We start from the raw sequence: 13209 nt of genomic DNA, 5'->3' as shown, positions 1-13209 counted from the left end.
TTCTCTGTTGTACTCATATGACCAAATCAGCACCTTCTTATGGATTGTCCTGTTCTCTCATAGTTGGCTATTTTATTTGGTGTTATTGTGTTTTGTTCATTGCTTCATTTTTTTTTGCTTAGGTTCTCCAACTAGTTTATAAACTTCATTTGGGCAGGTATTTTTGCTATCTATTCTTCTTTTGACCCATAAAGGTCACATGTATTAGGGAACACATAATATGTACTCATGGGGAACAAGACAATGGAATTCAAAGCTCAAAGCTCCTTAGAGATCATAGAGTCCACACCTTTCCTTTTACATATAAAAAATTTGGGGGGCAGCTAGATGGTGCAGCAGAAAGAGCACCGGCCTTGAAGTCAGGAGGACCTGAGTTCAAATCTGGCCTCAGACCAAACACTTGACACTTACTAGCTGTGTGACTCTGGTCAAGTTACTTACCCCAATTGCCTAAACATTTAAAAAAAATAAAATAAATATAAAGAATTTAAGGCACACAGTTTAAGTGACTTGCTCAGCAGCATAGGTGTAATTTTGGTCTTCTGACTCTAAGTATTTTTATACTGCATCTCCTGTTTAATGTTACAGAATATAATTTTGGTTATAGTCAGGTTTTAAAACCTATATTTTGAAAGAAATGTCTGAAGGTAGCAGGAATGTTATAGTGAGCCCAGGTTTTATTAGTATTACAAAATATCTCAATACCAAGCACATAAGAGAGGGAATGCCCCCTTTAAAGTCACAGTTGAAGTGACTTAGTTTGTTCACACCAGTGCAACCATATTGGAAAGCCATTTCAAATTATATAAAGTGGATAAAATGTCCATCCCCATTAACCCAGATATTCCATTACTAGTCATACCCCAAGGAAGCCACTGATAAGAAGAAAGTCCCTATATTTATATAAGCACTTTTCATGATAGTAAAACACTGGAAACAAAGTAAATGTCCATAGACTAGGGAATGGCTGAACAAATTGTGATACATGAACACAATGGAATATTACTATAGTGTGAGAAATGATGAAGATGATGAATACAGAAAAGCATGGAAAGAGCTACATAAATTGATGCAGAGTAAAGAAAGCAGGGTCAAGAAAGCAATGTGCACAGTGATTAAAATAAAATATAAAGAACAGTAAATGTATATAAAATGAATGCAGCAAAATTATAAGGAAGAATCATGGCTTGAAAAAAAGTGTTATGAGAGGACATTCCCACCTCATTCCTTGGTAGAGGGAGGAAGTCTACAAGTGTTGCATATTCTGTACATTTCCAGAGTTATTCAATACATTGACAAGTTATGCTTATTTTTTTTCCTTTTCTTTTCCTTTTTTTTGTCTTTAAAATATTGTTTGTTGTATGGGATGGATTTCTGATATGTGTAAAAGGGAGGACTACTGAGGAAACTATAGTAATATGTTTTTTTAAAATCTATATGAATAAAAAACATTTAAAAATGAGAGGTGGTAGCATAGTTCAGATTGCCAGAGCACACAGCTTTATATAAAACATTCACATTACAGAATTTCATCTACTGTTAATTTTCAAATGTTACTAGTATTTTAATTTTCTTGGAGCTTTGTCTTGTTTTTTAAAGCAACCCAAGATATGTGTATGCTAATACATGTGTAATCCCAGCTACTAAGAAGGTTAAGGTTGGTGAATTGCTTGAGCTTTAGTGATCTGAGATGTACTAAGGTTAGAGCTGATCAGGTTATCACTAATAATTCTGTCACCAACATGGTGGAACCCTGGAAGCTGGGGGCCACACAGATGCTTTAGGAGGCACAAGCAGTCCAGGTTGAAAACAGAGTAAGTCAGAGGTTTCCTCTTGATCAGCAGTGGGACCTGGGCTTTCAGTGGCAACTCCACTTCCAGACCAGATGAGACAGGGAAGGGGCAGCTAGGTGGCACAGTGGATAGAGCTCTGGCCTTGGAGTCAGGAGGACCTGAGTTCAAATCTGGCCTCAGACACTAGCTGTGTGACTCTGGGCAAGTCACTTAACTCCGATTGCCTAGCTAAAAAATAATTAAAAAAAGAAGATGAGAGAGAAAACCAGTCTAAAAAAATAAAAATAAAAAAAAAACTGTCCAAGGGAGGGAGTACATGGGTAAATGTTTGCCTATTTCCATTATTAGAATATAAGCTCCTTGAAAGCAAAAGTTGTCTAATTTGCTTGTATTTTTTTTTAATTTTCTATGCTTAGCACAGTGCCCAGATGTTACCAAGTGCTTGATAAATAAATTTCCACTTATTCACTCAAGTGAATGTTTAACCCTAGATAGGATTCTTCTCATTTCCCTAATCTTCCATGAAAAACAGTAATGATATAGAAAAAATATTTAAGGGCTTTGTTCTCAATAAAGTATGGAGTGCTGGAAAAAGACTAAAATTACCCTCCCTCACAATTTGTACATAAAAAAACCAGGACAATTAAAGGTGAGGCAGTAGTGGCAACCAACATTTTCCCTGAGGGACAGTCAGGTACTAGAGAAAGTAGACCATGTGGTCTAGTGCAACCATCTGGAACCATGAGAAATTTAAGAAGCATCCAAAACCACTGATATGTAACTGTTCAAATTGTTTTGGCTGATGAAAGTCAGTCAACCCCCTAAGCAGGATTGCCCAAACAGCACATTAAATGGGCAGTTGAAATGAATAAGAGTATATAAATTGCTGTTATCTTGAAACTACACAATTAGGAATCTAGATGATAGCATAAAGGTCAGAGATGCATCTGTGTTTTACATTCCAATAGACTAGGTCAACAGCAAAAGTGACTAAGGCAACAGAGAGTTGACTGTAAGCAGACCACTGTGAAGGAAAACCCATTTGCTGAAATGACAACTGATGCCAAAAGATCTGAAATTTCAGAACATTTAAGACTCAAAGGAAAGTAGATAGGGGATCCCTATGGATTTGGGATGGCAATATGTTCCTTGATGATGAAGAAAGATAGGGGAATGAAGAGTAACAAGTGTGGCTACAAATGATGAGCATTGTCATTTGTTTCAGCTAGTTGGATGAGCAGGTTTTATCTCCCTAACAAAATGAAACTTCGACCCTGGAATATGTTTAGTATATAAAGTATTTTGAAGCAGTTGTGGCCACAAGAATAATGAGTCACCAGACAATTCTATAGCCTAGCAACCAACAAGTATATGGAGAGAGATGTGAGCTGATATAGCAAAGACAATGGGAACAGAAAACTGGTGCGCTCAGAAAGGACACAGAAAGCTTTAACTAATGCAACAAAACAACTCATCAAGCAAAATAAACAACAAAATTGTACAAATAATTGATTTCCTTATGATCTCAGTGTAGATAAAGTGAGAGAAATGATGCATACAAAAATTAAGTTTATTGGATAAGAAGCACAAAGTAGAAAAACACAAAAATATTCCATGCATAATCAAAAGGAATTTAATTAAGATGTCTGCTAGTGAAATCTTGCAAAACTAGGGAAGTTAAATCCTTGAATGAGTAGGAACGAAGGACAATTGATGGGCAAGCAGAACCTAGAAGGCTAAAAACTGATGTTGCTGGGAAGGGAAAATTTGAGTGAGATGCCTCCATGGTCACCTACTGGAATTCTCTAACCTGAAAAACAAAGCAAAATGGTCAGCAACTAGGGGGGTGGCGGTTGAAGCAGCATAGCCTGACTGCAGGATGAATTTCTGAAACTATTACAAGACTTTCTGAAAGTGTGTTGCATGTGCCAATAGTGAAATTTGCTCAATTTCACAATATCTTGAAATAGCTTCCGTTTTGCAAAAGAAAACAATATTTGGAATTCAGCATAGTACAGGCTGATAACATGCTCACCCATCATCCATAAACTAATGAGCCATTTTGGCAGAGAAAATTTACTTACTTTGTGAGGGGAATAATATCATGCCTGAAGAACAGAAAAGTGGTTGGAAATGATCACAGTGATGTAAAGACTGGATTACTATAGACTCCATCACTGTTAATCAGATGATCAAAGACAGAAAGAAATGGATGGTTTATACTAGTATCCCTTTATAGAGATAGGATAGACTCATTCTAGCTGATCTTTTTACCTGAAGACATTTATTCAGTCAACAGGAAAACAAGAGTTCCAGGGGCCACCCATCTTGTCTCCAAAAACTTGGTTTATAGCTTTACTGTATGTTAACAGAGATTGCTCACGAGTAGCAAAAGCCTCTAAATATGAGTCAATCCTTCCTTTTGGCTGTATTCTATAGCCAACATTGAGCAATGCAATGAACATTGGATTTAAAGTGACAGGACCTTGGGTCAAAGTGCATTCATGACCTTTGTCACTTACTAACTATGTGATCTTGGACAAATCACCTAGCCCCTCTGCTTTTCCCTCTATTTTTCAATCCATTGATTCTAGGTGGCAATAAAATAAGGAAAAGGAAATTTCAATGATCCACTGAGGTGGAAGTAAGGGGTGATGAACATATGCTATGCTTCTTGAAGTCTACCACAAAAAGCTTTCATTCTGTTCTTCCTATTCAGCATAGACCAGGAAAAACCACTTGTTTGCTTTGGTACATCTGTACCACAGCTGTTTTATAGAATACAGAATATCTTTAGAGAAGTTACACATTATATTTGCTGGGTTGCAGAAGGATAATGTGAGATGATGCACCAAGGGAGGAGCCAGATGAGGTTTCTAGTAATGACTGGGCAACAGAGATGAGGCTTTGGGGATTCCTAACATATTTACATACTCTCCTGATTGATGCTTCTTGGCATTGATAAAGCTGTGATGTGTATATATGATATGTTATAAGTGTCTGTGTTTTGGTACTTTCGCACTTTATCAGGAAGGAGTTGGGTAGAGGAATTCTGATACCAAAAATGTGACCTGAGCTAATGAATTCTATTCTCTTAAGATCACTAAGGCACATCTATGCTAGCTGTAGTGATAATCTGGCAGTTTAAGTATCCTGATGATGGTGCTGCTTTAAGCAGATGTTTTTTTGGTTCCTCTGGCACTCATTCTCCATGGCTATTTCCTGAACATATATTGCCACAGTGTCCTCCTTCTTATTCTTGCACCCTTATATGTTGTCTTTGACTTTTGGAATGCAAGCTCTTTGAGGACAGGAACTATATTGCTTGTTTATATCTGTATCTTTGGTGCTTAGCTAGCTCATTGCCTCAAAAAGTGTAAGTATTTATTTTTCCCCCCATTCATTCATGACAATCCCTACTTGCAAAGGCCTGAGCTGGTGACAATGGAGGCAGGACCAATCCCAAAGAAGATTACCCATTCTCACAGTGTTTGTGAATAATTACTTCAATGGTGTAAAGTTAGCTTTAGAAGTACTGCCTGTGATCATAAAACCGAACACAGCTAACTGACTCACATGAGGACAGAATGAAAACAGGGTCTAGTCAAATAACCTCAGTGTCATGGATAATGTGATGAGTACCCAGAGTCTTATATGATCATAAATGCCAAACCTCAGAGAGGAGAGTTGAGCAAAGTATGCAATTTAATCAGACACAGAAAACATTTTCCCAAATATGTTTCCTAACATTTCCTAATGTATCCTAAACAGTTTCCTAAATGCGTGCTTAACTGCTGGTGCATTTGCCTAGAACATAGGTCAACAAACTGCTTCACAAGGGCCAATACATGCAATGTATTTTCGTATTGGCTGCAAAAAGAAAGGTTTTTATATTTAAAAAAAAATCTGACTGTGTTTAAAAATGTTAAGTTTGCAGGCTGTACAAAAATAGATGGCAGGTTATATTTGGCCCTGGGGCCATAGTTTGCTGATTCCCTAACCTGGAAATGTCTCAAAGTTGTGAGGAGTTAGGATTCCTGCATAGAAAAGGGAGGTTGGACTCCATGACCTCTAAGTTTCTATCTATGAGAAGCTATGACTATATGATCATGAATGGCCTTTTCATGGCAAATCTCTTTCCTGGATCAAGGACTATAACAAGTTATCTCCAGAACTTGGAACCACTTGGCAGAAATGCCAGTGCAAACAGCTGGCTTTCCCTAAGTACACTGAGTAGAAAGGACAGAGTAAAAGTTTGGACATTTGCTCTAACTGCTTATGATTCATCTATACTGTTAATACACCACTTGTGATTACAGACAGCTGAGCTGCAATACCATCAAGACAAGCCCTGCTGTGACTAAGCTGCAAAGTTTTGCAATGGCTCCAAGCTGTGTGTAGCCCCAGATAAAAGCAAGAAGAAGAAAATAAAGTTGGATGTCTGAACTGCAAAGGTTTTCATCCTGGTCCACTCTGCTGCTGATGCTTCAGAGGTGATTTTTGAATCATGGACCCATTTGGCAGTCTGATAAAGTATATGTATACCTTCTCAAAATGTTTTAAATTGCATAAAACAAAATGCATTGGATTACAAATTAAAATTAAAACAGTTATATTGAAATGTAATAATAAATAGAGATACATGTATGTAGATATGCATGTGTATGTGTGTGCATGTGTGTGTGTGTTTCATAGACTCCAGCTGAAGAATTCATGTGTTAGAGAAAGTGAGAGGTAGTGAGAAAGGCTAGAGACTTGTGGCAAAGCATGACCATTCCACGGATGTGTTATTCCTGGGTAATTTTCCACGTGTGTCTCTATACTTCCTTGGGAAATAGAATGGCTTAATGAATCAAGGGCTACACTTGGGGTAAAAAAAAATCATTCAAATTCCTCCTCTGACATTTGCTAGCCATGTGCCCACACATAAGTTACAACTTCTCATTTTAAATTAAAATTAAAGCAGAAATTAAAATAGCTGTAGTAACTACCTAACAAGATTATTATAAGACTTAAATGAGATAATGTATTAATGTAAATTTGAAAGCTTTAAAGGACCATTAAAAGGACAGTTGTTATTATCTACTTTTCTTTATTTTTTCCTTAAGAAAGCCTTGTGTACTGGGTTCTGCTATAAATAGCCTGGTCTTGGATACAGCAAATATGGAAGGGTTTGATGAAAATTAATCTGTTTCATGCCCACTACCACTATGGCACCTCCTGATCTATTCACAATTCTTTCAGGCATTATTGTGTCAAATCCTATTGGGTTCTGACAGAAAATATTATTTTAAAAAGTCAGGATAAAAGTATATCAAACAATTCTGAGACTATTATACATTCTTAATCTAAAGCATAAAATGTTAGTATGTAATATAGAAAAATAGTAGTTTAACTCCTCATGGATAATCACTGTTCTTACTTCCATTTGATTTTACAATGTCTAAACTCTGAATTACTCAAACTCTGATTAGGGTTTATTCTTTTGGGTAAGCAAAATGTGCATTTACAGGTAGTAGCTACTACTGGAGGATGGGAGGTCACCAAAAACTGGGTAGAGCCTCTCTCCTGGCATGTGTTAAAATGATGTGGGAGATGTGGAGGGTGTATCAAATTAAGAGTAAAATTTGGAACATTACTCTTGTTTGGAGAGAGGTGTTTGAGTTGAGCTGGGTACTATGGCAAGGCAGAAGGAGGTATAGAAGATGCTGGTAGAACTAGTCCTGACTAGATTGTAGTCATTAGATTGCAAATTCCTTGAGGGTAGGGACTGTGTTTTGTCTTTTTTTTGTATTCTCAGTGTTTAACACAGTGCTTTATACATAGGGGACATTTAATAAATGATTATTGATTGATTGATTGACAGCTAAAATGAATAATACCCTGGCTTAAAACTCAACTATAGCTATGATGTTCCTTCTTTCAGGTCAAGGAAACAATGGAAAGAAAACAAGGCTAAGAGCCAGGAAATGTGGATGTTTAGTCTTGGCTCATAGAATTTCTAAGTAAAAATAGATCTTAGAGATCACTTCGTCCAGAGAAAAGGCTTTAATAGTTAACAAATTGTGTAAAACTGGACATTTCCCTCAATCTCTATTTTTGATCAGTCTAGTGGATAGACTATGGGGCATGGAGTAAGGAAGACTCAAGTTCAAATGCTGCCTCAGGCACATACTAGTTCTATGACCACCTGCAAGTCACTATCTATCTCAGTTTCCTCAACTACAAAATGGTGATAATAATAGCCCTAGAAATGTGAAGATCAAATGAGATATTTGTGAAATGCTTAGCATAGTGCATAGCACATTGTGGGTACTTAAATGTTTCCTACCTTCCTTCTTTTGTATACTTTGATGTTAATATCTGTATATTGGAAAATGCCTCTGAGATTGTACCACAGGCTACATCAGTAAATCAGCCAGCAAGCTTTTTATTAAGAACCAATTATATGCCAGGAAAAGACAATATAACAGTTTCTTCTGCCAAAAAAAATCTCTCAAGGTAGATAATACATACATACATACATATATACATACACATACAAAATCCATTCAAAATAAGTGAAGTAACTGGGGGGAAGGCACAGGTAACTGGTGAATAAGGGGGGAAAAAAGCTTTAGATAGAAGGTGGTGTTTGATCTGAGATTTGAACAAAACTAAGAGGTGGAGGTAGAAAAAGGAGTGCAATTTAGCCAGTGAGACAGATGGTGCAAGGGCATGGAGATGATATAAAGGGCTGTGTGGTTATTCAAGATATAATTATCACTGTATCAATAAACATATATTCATTATATATCTTTTGTTTCAGTGGAAAAAACAATTCATCATTATGGGAGAGACTTCTTGTGATGAATCTTTCCAAACTTAGCCAGATTGAGCATCAAACAACATGATCAGACTCATATTCAAAGCATTTCCATCTTGGTAGGGCTTTTTCCAACTTATGAAGTAAAATGGTTAGAGTTCTGGTCCTAGAGTTAGGAAGATCTGAGGTCAAATCTTGCCTCAGACTCTTACTATCTACATTATCTTAGACAAGCCACTTGATCTCTGTCAGCTCTATTTTCTCCAACTGTAAAGTTGGGAGAGTAATAATAGCACCTCATTCCCAGGTTTGATGTGAAGATCAAATGAGATATTTGTAAAGTACTCAAAACAGTACCTGGCATATGGTAGGTGATTAATAAGTTCTTTCTTCCTTCCTTCCTTCTTTCCTTCCTTCCTACCTTCCCTTCCTTCCTTCTTCCTTCCTTCCTTCCCTTCCTTCCTTCCTTCCTTCCTTCTTTGTATTCTGCTGACATAACCTTTGATAATTCAGGGTCACATTCATATCACAATGAGATATCAAAGGACAACTTTACTAAGGTTAAGCACAGGGAAGGAGATTTGACCTGTGATTTCACTGATTTAAGAGACTCTTGGGAGAGAAAACTCCCTCTATCACTACAGATCAGAATTTTTTTTTCTGTGGCCTATAGTGTTAGAGTAATCCAGAGGAGTGAAAAATTAAGTGACTTGCCTGGATCAAAAGCCAGTATGTTTCAGGGATAGGATTTGAACCTATTCCTTCCTATCTTGAAGGGCAGGTTTTTATTGATTATACCATTCTGCAACAGGAATACTTGAGGTGCATATAATATTAATGTAAGTTAATATTCATGTTAATTAATTAAAAGTTAATTAATCAATCTTATTAATTTACCTGAACCCTGCTTGAATTTATACTCACTATGAACTAGATATCAAGGTAAAAACAAATTCTTTTCATTAAAAGAAACTTTTGAATGAGGATACTCAAGGGGCTGTATTTTGGGTCTGCTCTTTGGGATTTGGTTCTTATGCAGAAACACATAAGCAGCCATTGTCCTCTTTATCTACAAATGATGCTTATAACCAAGGAAGAAAAATAAAGTGTGATACATTGGAGAAAAGTTGTGAAATAGGTAAAGTATGTTGTCAAAATTCCTCCACACCCTGTCTGTTTTCCTTTGGTTCCTTATTTTTACCTGCTTTCCTCTTGTGAAAATCTGTTCTAAGTGTAAGGTATAATATTAGTCTTTAATGATAGTGTGAATCAGATCAAGTCACAGTATTACATTCCCTGGATATATGAAATTTATATTGTTTCTCCAAATGTGGAGTGAAAATTTTAATCCCCTTGTATGGGTGTTCCTCAATACACCTCAATACATTCAACATGGGCAGGTACCACCTATGCTCATATTTAAGGTAAGATCAATTGACCAGTGTATAGTTTGCCCATTGAACTCCCTTCAGCTATGGATAAATGAATTTTCTCATTTCTTATAATTCAGAAATAAGGTGGAAAACAAAAAAAAATGATGAGTGCTCATTTCAATTCCCAATGCTCACCTCTGGATCTAGTTATATCATGTGGAGGACCCATATTAAGGGAAAAGTGTGATGCAGGTAGGATTTCGTATTGGCCTTGCTGTGTTGCCTTTTAACTCTGCCTCTTTTTCCTTTCCGCCATCTACTCTGTGCTTCAGGCTGCTCAGCTCTCTTCCCCACAGCCCCTGATCTAGGTCCATCATCCCTTTTCAGTGCTCCATGCTCTAAAACAAGCAATGGTGTCAAATTCAAATACAGAAAGAGAGCCTCTAATCCATACCTAAAAATCCCTGCTGGCAGCATATTGACTTAGTCTGAAAACAAATGTTATTTTTTATTATATTTTTTTACCTATTTTGTTAAATATCTCATAGTCATATTTTAAACTGGTTCATCAGGTTCTTGGGAGTTTTGAAGGGTGTGTGGTCACCATGTTTGACACCTCTTCTGCAGAGCTGTCTTAAGCCCTGTTTTTCCCTACTCATAGTTGGAGCTCTGACCGAATCCGTAAAACCCTTATAAGTAAATACAATGGACCTGAGCAATGTTTTGGATCTAAGGTGTTGCTGCCTGATTTTAAAGACCAAAAATCAACTACAAAAAAAGAAAGCATATAGATACAAAAAATATTAGAATCATAAATGTCAAAGCTGCGTGATGAGAGGTAACTCATTTAATCTCTCAGTGACTCTAAGACCTTAAGTTACAGATGAGTTATAGACATTCTTTAATGGAGGGATTTTTCACCTAGGAAGTTCTTTCCACGAATGCAATCATGGATCTGTTTCAGTCCCACTTATCCTGCCCTCCTAAAAATAAATGCTGAATGAGATAATTTGAATATAAATTAGTATCCTTATAATTCAGGTTCATTTTATGTTGCATAATTTGAAACATACAGTTTCAATAAAGAGAAATGAGTCTCACATTTAATGTGCTACGGTTTACAAAACATTTTGCTCACTGCAATCCTGGGAGGTAACCAATGCATATATCATCACCCCATTTTACAGATAAAAAAATTGAGGCTAGAGAGGTAAATTTGCTTGCCAATAATCATGCTTTTGTTTAGTATGAGAATTGGGACTTGATTTTTTGGTAAGGACAATTCTCAGTCCATACAGTAAGACACTTACCATTCCATCCCCAGATTTCATTTTAACAAGGTTCTTCAGTGATTGAATCCAAAGGTGTTTCCAAAATGGGCCCTTTATACACCATTGTAGATGCAGTAAGAGACATTTTTGTGGAGGAGTGACTTTTCTGCACCTCCTAGAAAAGACACTTAGTAGTAAGCCACTTAACGCTAAATATTTAAATTCAACTCTGATTAACAAAGATTGCAATGTTCTCTTCCTGCTACTTTTGCTCATTGGTGCAGAGACATTTTGCTTGTTCACTTGTTCACAGCTTTCCCCAGCCCCACCCCCTTTCCTTGTTGAGAAACATCTTACTGCATTTTTCTCAACTAAGGGATTCATGTGTTGACAGTTTTGTCAACTTAGACCTAAACACAACAGCCATGTCCGAATCATAATAAATTTTGTTTACTGTAGTTAGGCATTGGTTGGCTTGGATTTTAGTTAAAACAGCTGAAGATTTATCCTTCTGTCAGAGCCACTGGAAAATTGAGAGTCCGGTGCAAGTTATAAGCTTTCTGCTTAATCTTCTGGAAACTTTTCCAATTTTCCTTTAATAACTCCAGGAGGCTAGTAGTGTACCACTTACAGATGGAGGACAGTCCCTCCCTCCCTTCCTCCCTGCTTCTCTGCTCCCCACCCTCCTTGGTTAGCTGACAGGCTCTACAACAAAATGAAAATACAGGAATATACATTAGCCACTAACTTATACACAAGACTGTTAAAGTCCGCGTCGAGTGCAATTTATCATAAATAACTGATTGCTGGATCTAGAAAGTCATCAGTTATATTTTACTTGATGACTTTCTCGTGAGAGTAATGCATTACGGAATGTGGGGAGATGACTTGTGCATGGGAATTTGGCAGTGACACTGCAAAGGCCAATCACCCACTCGAAGGAGGGAGAACAAAGGAATTGCATAGAGAAAGCATAAACTGTCAGCCTTTCACCACCACCTTTCGATTTGATCATTAGATGATGCCTAAGATTGTTTGCTCTGCACAGCTGTGGGGTTTTTAAGTGAAATTTATGATGGGTACAGCTCCTTAATAACTTCCTTACACATGGACTCTGGACGCAGTACTGCATGTTGACAATTTGAATTTGTCCTCAACCCAGTCAAATCCAACACTCTAGGATGGTGGCATTGTGAAGAAATAAATAAACGAATGAATGAATGGATGTATACATATATACATACATATATACATACATACATGTATATATATACATACATACATGTATATATATGTGTGTGTGTGTGTGTGTGTGTGTATGTGTGTGTGTCTATTCTGGCATTTTGAGGCAGTTTAACTATAAGAAGGCTCTACACAATGCCTTCCTTAATGTTCTCCAATTTCTTTTTGTGGCATTGGGGTGCCCCTGGGTCCTTTACAATGATACCAGGAGCACTTGGGCTCTGGAATCTTCTACAAACACGAGGAAGGCTTGGAGTATGGATCTAGTGTCAGTCTGGGTATCTCTCATATGAGAATCAATATCTAAGTTCAGAAGGGGCCATCACCTCATTGGCTATGGGTTGTTATCTGAATTATCTGAAGAAGTTAAGCTGCATATCTGAGGAGGGAAGAGGGAGAACCAACGTTGAGGTAATCACCTGTCAACGAGACACTGAAGTGAGTACATTCAGGGTAAATGGATTTAGATGAAACAAGTCCATCTCATTCTTTCATGTCTTAAAATCTCACTATGGATTATAAAATATTTAAATGAGTTTTAAAACATGAATCAAGGAACAAAGAGTTTGAGTACTTATGTTTATCATTGAGATTCTTTTTATTTCATACTGAAAGCATTTGTTTAGGGTTCTCTGTATCTCAAACAGTAAGGATATGGCTGAATGCTTTTAATATTCCATTCTTTGCTAGAAACCACCAAGACACTGATGTAGGCCAAAGCCTTA

The sequence above is a fragment of the Phascolarctos cinereus genome, unplaced genomic scaffold (assembly GCF_003287225.1).
Source record: "Phascolarctos cinereus isolate Bilbo 61053 unplaced genomic scaffold, phaCin_HiC Scaffold_4;HRSCAF=312, whole genome shotgun sequence".
NCBI lineage: Eukaryota > Metazoa > Chordata > Mammalia > Diprotodontia > Phascolarctidae > Phascolarctos > Phascolarctos cinereus.
This window is presented reverse-complemented; position numbering follows the sequence as displayed.